This window comes from Galeopterus variegatus, unplaced genomic scaffold (genome assembly GCF_000696425.1).
Source record: "Galeopterus variegatus unplaced genomic scaffold, G_variegatus-3.0.2 Scaffold1600, whole genome shotgun sequence".
Taxonomy (NCBI): domain Eukaryota; kingdom Metazoa; phylum Chordata; class Mammalia; order Dermoptera; family Cynocephalidae; genus Galeopterus; species Galeopterus variegatus.
Window position 1 is genome coordinate 163,810 of NW_007727711.1, and position 10,098 is coordinate 173,907.

Consider the following 10,098-nt stretch of genomic DNA (forward strand, 5'->3'; position numbering starts at 1 on the left):
GCGGGGGGGGGGGGGGGGGGGGGGGGGGGGGGGAGAGTGGTGTGGCGGGGAGAAGGAGGAGGAGGGGAAAAGAAGAAAGAACTTGGTGAAAAACAAACCAAACCTCATTGTCACTAAGCTGCCACAGCCATAAAGGGAATGGGGTGACATATGAGGTTGGAGAGGCCTTAAGGGCCATTTTGCAATTTTCCTGTCACCCCCCTCTCTCCTGAAAGGAAGAGGTTTTTCATTCATTCATTTATTTAAAACATTTTTTTCTAATTAAGCACCTACTCTGAGTTGGGTGCTTTGTTAGGCCAGAGCGAGACATCAGTGAAGCAAATATCAAATATTTATTGACTGTTTATGTAATGCGTGTCCTGTGTTAAGCACTTGGTGTACATCCTGCTCTCAAGGACAGTGTAAGACAGGGACTGTCAGTGTGGCTTTTTTACTGATAGGGGAATGGGTTAACTGAAGCTTAGGATGGTTTGGTAACTCACTGCCGGCCACAGAGTGATCAGTAAGCAACTTGGACACAGCCCAGGGACACCTTTTTCCAGCTCTAGCTTCACCCAGGGCCCTGAAGCTTCTCCCAGGGTACAGTAAGTGTCTGGCCTGGGGTCATGGATGAGTCAGGCTGAGCTGTTCCACTCCCAGTTCCTGCCATCCCATCCTGTTCTTGGCCTGAGAAAGGACACAGTGTAGGGGACGGATGTGGGCTGGGACAATAGTGCCGCGTCACTGCTGATGAGGGGCCTGTGTTCCCCTCCTCCCAGTCACCACCTGAAGCCTGTCTCAGCTACCGTCCTTGTCGTCATGCTTCCATCCCTCCCTGTCCCACGGAAAACAGCTAGGAGTGTGTCTCATGAACCAAAAGCGTGTTTCCTTCCTTCTCTGGGGCTTCCGCGGGGCTACCTGAGAATACAACCAGTTTCTGAAATTCTATTCTCTAGTGCCTAGGACTTCCCCCGTGGTTCAGAGAAGGGAGAAGCATGGTTGTGCTCCTATTGGGCAGGATCGTGAGGAAACTGTCCACCGACCTGTTTCTGCTATTTTGAGGTGAGGAGGAAGGTGGCCATGCTGCTGACCAGTGAGTCAGTCAGTCCCTGGACTGAGCACTGTGTATAGTTAGAGAACTGGGGAGGTGGAACCAAGTTTGAAGAATTGTCTCCGGTCTGGTCTAATCTGGCAATCAGAAGCCTTAAAGACTTAAGAAGTCCACAGAGATATATACAAGGATGCTCACCACAGTGTTTTAGTAGTAGCAACCTAAATGCGCATCTGCAGGGGACAGATGAAATCAACGATGGCTGATCTCTACAAAGGAAATCTATGTCGCTATTAAACAGTTTGTGATGGATCTATTAGGTGTGGATGTAGAAAGGTGCTTAAGACTTATTGTTAAGAGGATAAAGCAAGATACATAGAACAGTGCATGTGTGGATATGCTTCTATAGCCATGGATGATTTCTGGAAACAGAAACAAGAAACTACTAACTGGTTACTTCTAAAGAGCAGGGATGGAGTTTGAGTGGAGAGCGAGACTTCTGCTCCTCATTTTACACTCTTCTGTACTTATTGTTTTTTAATGATCAGCATGTATTGCTTTTATAATCCAATGATAATGATAAAACGGAAGAAAGACAGACTTAGGGAGGGTCACAAACTAAAGGCACCAAAACAATTCAGCACTCTATCCAGGAACGCTGAGGACAGAAGGAATGATGAAGTGGGTCCCAAGATGACCTTGCATGATGGAATTTGCCCCTAGCCACTGCTTGCAGAAGTATGCTTTGACCAGCCAAGAGTGGACACAGAGGCAGGGAGGCAGGAAATCACTATTTGCAAGGCTGACTCAGTGACAGAAAGAATAAAACAAAGTCAAGGCCAAAGTTCAACTCCAAGAACAGGGATCTATTATAGCGATAGCTAACATACACTGAGTATTAACTGTATCGAAGAATGTGCAAATTGTTTTACCTAGTATTATCTCATTTAATGTTCACAACAACCCTATGAGGTAGCACTATTATTATCCCAATATAAGATGAGGACACTGAGGCTTAGAGGATTTAAATTACTTGCCCAAATATACACAGTTAGTAATTGGTAGGGTTGGGATTTAACCCAGATATGTTGGTTTTTGGAGGCAGCTTTCTTACCACCTATTGAATGCTAACATGTGTTGGATTCTGAAGTGTCCTCAGGTGCAAGAATAGGACATCCACACATCTTTGCCATCAAGGAGCACCCAGACTAGTTGGGGGAGGACCACACTAAACTATGTAGACTGGATAGTGTCTTGAATAAGCTACCCATCTGGATTTAATTGGGCTGCAGAGATGATAAGCACTATTTGTATTTTTTTTTTTTTTAAATGACCAGTAAGGGGATCTTAACCCTTGACTTGGTGTTGTCAGCACCACGCTCAGCCAGTCAGCTAACCGGCCATCCCTATATGGGATCCGAACCCGTGGCCTTGGTGTTATCAGCACCACACTCTCCCAAGTGAGCCATGGGCTGGCCCAATAAGCACTATCTGGATTTTAAAGTTGAGGAGATTGGCAAGGCTTGAAATTGTCAATAAAGGTCTTTTGGAGGAGGAAAGATTTAGACCAGGTCTGGAAAGATTAAGAGAGGGGTAAGAGAACATTCCAGAGAAGAAAATGCACAAGGCATGCATAAGTCTGCTCTGTTGTTTCTGAGATATTGAAGCTTCTTGCCTAATCAGAGTGAGAGTTGTGTATATGCACTAAGCAAGCTGGTATGTGTAGGGAGGAAAAACAGAGAGCATTAAAGTAATTCTGAAGTTGAAAACTGGCAGAGGAGTTGTGACTTTAATGTGAAAGGAAATTAGGAGCCTCGGAAGGTGTTTTGGGCAGTGAAGAAAAGATATGAAAAGTGGTGCTTTGGAGAGACTAATCCAACAGAGGTGTCTGGTGACTTGGAGTGAAGGAGTGAGTGGTGTGAAATCCCAGGTTTGGGGTGATGAAGGCCTCGGTGGAGGTACCAGCAAGAGGAATGCAAAAGGGTCAGTGTGAAAGCTGCTATGAAGGGAGAGGAGGCAACAGGACTTGGTGAATGGAAAGAGACAGACCATCAAGGACAGGGTCAGGGCCATATAATTCCAGAGCTTCAAATCCATGTGTCCAAAGGAGAATGCCTATGTCTGGGACAGGGAATTGGGAGAGGGTTCTGCTTGGCTGTTGGAGGTGGAGTGGGGTGGGAAGAGATGATGAACTGGGTTTTCATTCCAAACCTCCATTCTTCCCAAGATGCTAAAGACAGCTTAGGGACTTTCTCAGGGACTTTCTCTGTTAGTTTTCTTGGTAATATAATGCAAAGGACTTACTTTGTCTGGACCAGTTAATTCATTTAACAGCTGTTTATAAAGCTGTCATTACAATCTGGGTGTTGGGAACACAGCAGTGAGCAGAGCAGACCTGGTCCCTGTCTTCACAGAAGACAAATATTGAACAAAAAATATGAGTTTTTCTACTCCTAGGATCAAGGTGACATTTCTTTCCCCAGAGTAGTCCTGTTCTCTGCTTCCGAATCTGGAACATGCACCAACTGGTAAGGGCATTTGTCAAACATTTTATTATAGATTGTATCTTTTAATAAACAATATAATCACAAATATTCATTTATTCCTTTGTTCTACAAATATTTGAGTGTCACTATGGCTGTGTATTCCCAGCCCTCATGCTCACAATCTAGCAGAGGACACAGACAAGTAAACAGGTAGTGATAATATGGTGTAATGAGTATATCAAGAGGGTAAGCACCAGGGGTTGTGGGAGCTCCTAGGAGCCACTCTGTATGACCTACCTAGGAGGTATCTTCCAGCCTTGGAGGGGCAGGTGGCTGGGCAGGGAAGTTTCTCTGATGAGAATAATAAAGTGTTAGCTACATAGGGGTGGGGGTGGAAATGGAGATATGTGTTCCATGCAGAAGGAACTTTGTTTTAGTCTGTTTTGTGTTGCTATAACAGAAATACCTGAGACTGGATAATTTATAATAACAGAGGTTTATTTGGCTTACAATTCTGGGTCAGCTATATCTGGCACAGGCCTCAGGTTGCTTCTACTCATGGCGGAAAGTGGCAGGCAGCTGGCAGGTACGAGCAGATCACATGGTGAGAGGAAGCAAGAGAGAGAGAAAGTGCCAGGGTCTTTTGAACAACAAGCTCTCACGGGAACTAATGAGGGAGAACTCACTCATTACTCCCCCCTCCCTGAGGGAGAGCATTAATTCATCCATGAGGGATCCACCCCCATGGCTCAATCAGTTTCCAACAGTGCCACATTGGGGATCAAATTTCCACATGAGTTTTGGAGGGGACCACACATCCAAACTCCATCAAACTTCTAAAAGACCTGGATGCTGGAGAGGCCTAGGCTTGCTGGAAGAAGAAGTGAAGTCAGAGAATAATTTACAATCTAGATTTTTTTTTTTTGCAGCTGGCCAGTACAGGGATTGAACCCCGGACCTAGATATTATCAGCACCATGCTCGGGGCGGCGCTGTGGCTTAGTTGGTTAAAGCGCCTGTCTAGTATCAGCACCATGCTCTAACCAACTGAACAAACCAGTCAGCCACAATCTAGAATTTTATACCTAGCAAAACTATTAATCATAATGTGAAAAAAAGAATTAAAGACATTTTCAGATATGCAAGGTCTGAAAAAATTGACCTCCAATGTATCTGTTTCCAGAAAGCTAGTGGAGGACTTGCAACAACAAAACCAAGGAGTAAATCAAGAGAGCAGACAATATGAGAATAACTGCATGAGCTCAGGTAGGCAGGGGCTGGATCAAAAAGGGTTGTAAGGGCATGTTAAGGAGTTTGGACTTCAATATAATGCCAAAATTACTTCAAGTAATAATAGAATAATATTCTAAAATAGTGACATTTTGGGCCAGCCCCGTGGCTCACTCAGGAGGGTGCGGTGCTGATAGCACTGATGCCGTGGGTTCGGATCCTATATAAGGATGGCTGGTGAGCTCACTGGCTGAGCGTGGTGCGGACAACACAAAGCCAAGGGTTGCGATCCCCTTACCGGTCAAAAAAACAAAAAATGTAAAATAAAATAGTGACATCCCCCCCCCCAGTTTTGAATCCTAGGGGCCCTTTCAAGCAACATTGTGATTGGCTTCATCTAGAAATAAGTATTTTTAATCTGATTTTCATATTATGCATTCCTTTGAAAAGGGTTCTACTGCTTTGTAAGAAGTCTGAAAGCCACTGTACTAGAAAAACCTAAAAATGTGTGTAACTACTACTTAAGCATGCTCGTATAATTTGGCAGAGCCCCCAGAAGATACTGGGGTCAAGAGGTTAGAGGAATTTTAAGGCCTATCAAGGTGGCTGTAGGGCTATGGAAGTTCCTGGAGCAACAAGCTGGGGGAGGAGGAGAGAGGTGAGGGAGATGTCAAGGCCCAGCTCCTGAGTTTCTGCAAGACTCTGCTGGTCATTCTTTCTTCAGCAGCAAAGGTGATACCTCTAAGAACATTTCTACTACAACAGCTCTACTTACCACTTAAATACTGAAGCTGACTTTCTCAGAGACTTCCAAACTGCCTGCAAATAAATTTTAAAAATGCAAACATGGGGTAGGGAAAACTCAGTATGACCAAAGCTGCTCTCCTGCCAAATTTTGCCACAGCTGGAGAGAGAGAGAGAGAGAGAGAGAGAGATCAGTATGACCAAAGCTGCTCTCCTGCCAAATTTTGCCACAGCTGGAGAGAGAGAGAGAGAGAGAGAGAGAGAGTGTGTGTGTGTGTGTGTGTATTCGTGCATGTGTTCAGTGGGCTCAGAAGAAATTTATGGGTATGTTATATTTTAGCAAATCACAGCTGAAGCCACAGCAAGGATCCAGGTGTCCCTAACTCTGAAGCCAAAGAGAAACTTTTATTTATGGTTTCCACAGACAGAAGTTTTCTTTCCAAAATGTGCATTTCAAGTACAATGATAAAAGATCTGCTCACAAATCAAGCCGCATGTCATGATGTTTACTGGTTTTGCTGGCCATAAAAAAGGGTGTTTTCCAGTTCCCCATCAGCTAGGAGAAGTCCTTCCCCACCCTCTCCTGACCAACCTCTTTCCCTCCCCCTAAGCAAGTGAATTTTAAATACTACTCTAAAGTTGTTGGCTGGTGACCTGTAAAATTCCTTTGCTTTGTTATGTTGTTAATGGCCCATCAGTTTAAACCTATCCCCAGAAACTTTCTTTCTCCTAACTAGATTGAAGAAGGGGGGAGCAGAAGTTTACCAAAAAAAAAGAAAGAAAGGAAGGAAGAAAGGATTGCTATTTTGAAGGGTTTGGGGACCATTCAAAAGGCCAGGTCCTGGATGAATGGAAAGAAGGAATTTCATCTGTCTCAATCTGCTTGTACAGTGGATAGCACTGTTAAGGTCAGTAGGGGTTGGGGCGTCCCTTAACAGCACAAGAGCATGTGTAAGTAGGGCTTTATTGAATGATTTTAGATGAAGGTAATAATTTTTTTTTTTTTTTTTTTTAAAGATGACCGGTAAAGGGATCTTAACCCTTGACTTGGTGTTGTCAGCACCACACTCAGCCATTGAGCTAACCGGCCATCCCTATATGGGATCCGAACCCGTGGCCTTGGTGTTATCAGCACCGCACTCTCCCGAGTGAGCCATGGGCCAGCCCCAAAGGTGATAATTTTTTAATGAAGTAATAGCTCAACCATGTAGGATTTTCGTGGACATAGGTCTTATGGAAGACCTCTAATTCCGGAGGTCAATATTAAGATTTATGTTCAAGATGTGTAAGCTAGTAGGTGTGTGACATCAATGAGCCACTTAGCTCAGACACCTTCCTATTCTCATATGTAACCACCTCAGATCTTGTTATTGTTAGTTACCAAACTACAATTACCTCTTACTGCATGTGCCAGGTACAGGGCTAAGGATTTCTCCTGTGTTAGCTCATTTAATCCTCGCCACCAACATATAAGGTAAGTACTATTATTATTACTATTTTAGAAAACAGGAAACTGAGGCTTAGAGAAGTGGTGGAATCCCACCTAGGCTCTCTGTTTTGTTTTTTGTTTTTTTTAGCCGCTGGCCAGTCCGGGAATGGAACCCTGGACCTTGATGTTATCAGCAGCACGCTCAAAGCGACAGAGCTAACCGGCCAGCCCTCCTATCTTCTTAGCTCATGTGCTTAACCCTGACATTATGCCGTTTATAAACTACAAGATCTAAGAAAACATAAATAAGAGGAAGTATAGAATGGCCAAACAATTCCTCCCTAGAGCATGACATTTCACCTTCTGCCGGTCACTGGGATCATGTATTTGCTGAGTTATTGGGTCCTAATTGGAGGGTACATTTCTGTACATAATGTTATAAGCAGACCCCTGCCCTTGGCTTTTTAGATTTCTGCAATAAGGATCGGACGACAAAGCACTATTGTTTCTCTTCAGGGTTTGAACTGTCAGATTCCATTTCTCAGCTTCCAGAAGGACAACACATAGATTCAAAGGGAAGTCGGAGCCTCCAAACACCATTGCTACTTCTGTCACCCACCTCCATCACCAGCAGCACCACCAAGGGGCACCTTTGGCAGTTTTTCCCTCTCACGTGAGCTTTGTCATCTCTTACATCACTTGGAGCCAGCAGATCTCAAATCCATCCTCTGTGACCCAGAGTTTTCAGGGGACACTCCATGACTAGAGGGGAGCCAGCTCACCAGGTAAGAGACTGCTACGGGAAGGGGAGGCTGAGAACACATCTGTGGAAAAGATGGGACCACTGACATCAGCTGGAAAAATCTGAAAAGATGGCATTACCCACCAGATGTCTACCCTAGATAGAATTGCCAGGGCCCAGGGTAAGTTTTTATGCCTCTACTTTTAATATTTATTTGTATTATTTGTGAGTAGAACTATCATTATCTTTAAAAAATTCATACATAATTGTCAATAATTTAAATAATGTGGAATATGGAAATTATACCACGAATGCAACCCCCCACCTTTGCAGTCCCCTCCCCCACACATCTGTCCAGTCATCACTATTAACAGTTTGGAGACTGTCCTTCCAGATGGTTCTGATGGGTGTGTGTGTGTGTGGTGGGGGGGTATTTACATAAATATCAGTGAGAAGATCCTATTCTGTACCTTGTATATCGCAGGTATTTTTCTGGGCCGATTCAGACAGTTCTCTTCCACTGTAAGAATGGACTATCTTCCTTTTCTTTTAATCTTTGCTCTAACAGATCATTTACTCCCTAGGGAGCCTGGCCCAGCCCCCACTTACACTGTGCCCTCCTCTGGGTTCTGCCTCAGGGAGCTGCACAAATGGGAAGGTGGTCAAAAGGTGAAAAGGGTAGGGTGGCCCCATATGGGAGAGTGTGGAGGGTGGGTCAGTGTATTCTATCTACCCTGACCATTACTGGGGGATGCAGGAAGTTCTTTCTCCTCTTGGCCTGGCCAAATGGTTCCTCTGTCTGGCTAAGGCAAAACCTGACGATTTATGGGAATCATCCCTGAAAAAGACCAAGAAGATCAGAGCTGGGAAACATAAAAAGCTGGTTTCTTAGGGTTACGCTCTATCATTGGGACCTCCATTCTGGGCATCCAGGCCAGTCCCCTGCTTCCATCCAAGATGTATGAGCAGCCCAGGTTTCTAGCCCCCTATGCTTTTCTCTTAGTAGCTACTCTGTGTGACGAACAACCTAATTAGGTAGAAGTTTGCTCCTTGTCACTGGAAAAGAACTCCAGCTTAGAGGATACAGGCAAGACCACCTATTAGCTGTGTGCCCTTGACCAAATGTCACATCATCTCTGTACCTCAGTTTTCTTATCTGTAAAATGGGAATAATAACAATACCTATCTTATTTGGTAGGGTTTTTCTTTGTAATTTAAATGAAATAAAATACTTATGTAGCATACTTAGGGTACTATATGGTAGATGCTAAGCACTCAATGAATCTGAATAATTATACCTTGAATCCAAATAGCTTTCACTGCACTTTAAACTCAAACTTTAGAGACCATCTAGGCTAGTGGCTCTTAATCCTGACTGCATACTAAATTCACCCAGAAAGCTTTACAGAAATGCCAGTGCATTACCAGAGATTCTGATTCCCTTGGCCTGAGGTGGGGTCAGGTGGGTTGGTGTTTTTGATACTCTCCCTGAAAATTGTAACTTGTATCCAGACTGAGAACCATAGAACCTAGTTCAGTGTTCTAGTTTTCCAGATAGGAAGCTGTGAGGCCCAGAGAGGGAAAGGGACCTGCCTAGTCATACAGCTAGACCCAAAAGACCCAAGCCTCTTATCCTAATGCCACGCTCCAAGACTTGTCCTCAGGGGTGAAATCTCGCCCTGAGGATGCTCTTCAGTTGGTCTCTGGGATGGGCGCGGTTGCTGCCCCCACTTCCAGGCTGCTTCCTGCCCCCACTTCCAGGCTGCTTCCTGATAATAATGCCTGGACCCCGCAACCCAGTTCTTCACAGGACAGCTGCCTTTTCACCCTTCAGGTCTCAGGTCAGAGGTCGCCTCCTCTGAAAGGTCTCCCTAGAGAAAGCCGCTGTTGTAGAATATGACCCTCTTTTATCATAGTGCTTACAGATGTGATATAATCCTGTTCATTCAATCATTCACTTTTGAGATCTAAGCCCCCTGGGGGTAGGAACCGTCTCTGTCTTGTTCTTGCTGTACGGGGCCTGCACTGGTGACCAGCACTTAGTAAAAAATACTCATTAAATGACTGAATGAACGAAATCCCAGGAGGGCAGTTGAGTATTTATTTTTTTATTTTTCTGGTCCTAACCATCTGATTCTCATTACTCCTACAGCTCGGGAAGTCTCTCTCTGCTTTGGCGTTTTATAAACCTCGTGTGCGTATATCGACATTTGAACCATATCCACAGTTTTGGGGCTGGAAGATTCGAGGCGAGGGGTTGGGGGAGGGACATAAAAAACTACCTGGAGGTCCGAAGCTTGGTCGGCTCTGCCCCGGGGTTGCGGGGGAGGAAGGCGAACCGTCGAGTGGGCGTCCCTCCGACCCCTGCCCGCCCCCTCGGCGGGAGATGGCCCCGAGCTGCGCGGGCCATCACAGGGGTACCCGCCGCCGCCGCCTCC

At 45.0% G+C, this 10,098-nt stretch overlaps 1 long non-coding RNA gene across 1 annotated transcript in view; it reads right to left on the reverse strand.

Annotated features, from left to right (window-relative positions):
* Positions 1–10,040, reverse strand: part of LOC103594677 — a 10,881-nt gene extending 841 nt beyond the window's left edge. Inside the window, exons 1-2 of the long non-coding RNA XR_550874.1 lie at positions 9,943–10,040; positions 7,613–7,742 (exon numbers count right to left, since the gene is read on the reverse strand). This is a non-coding gene — a long non-coding RNA (uncharacterized LOC103594677). The remainder of the gene's footprint in view (positions 1–7,612; positions 7,743–9,942) is intronic.
* Positions 10,041–10,098: the final 58 nt, after the last annotated feature.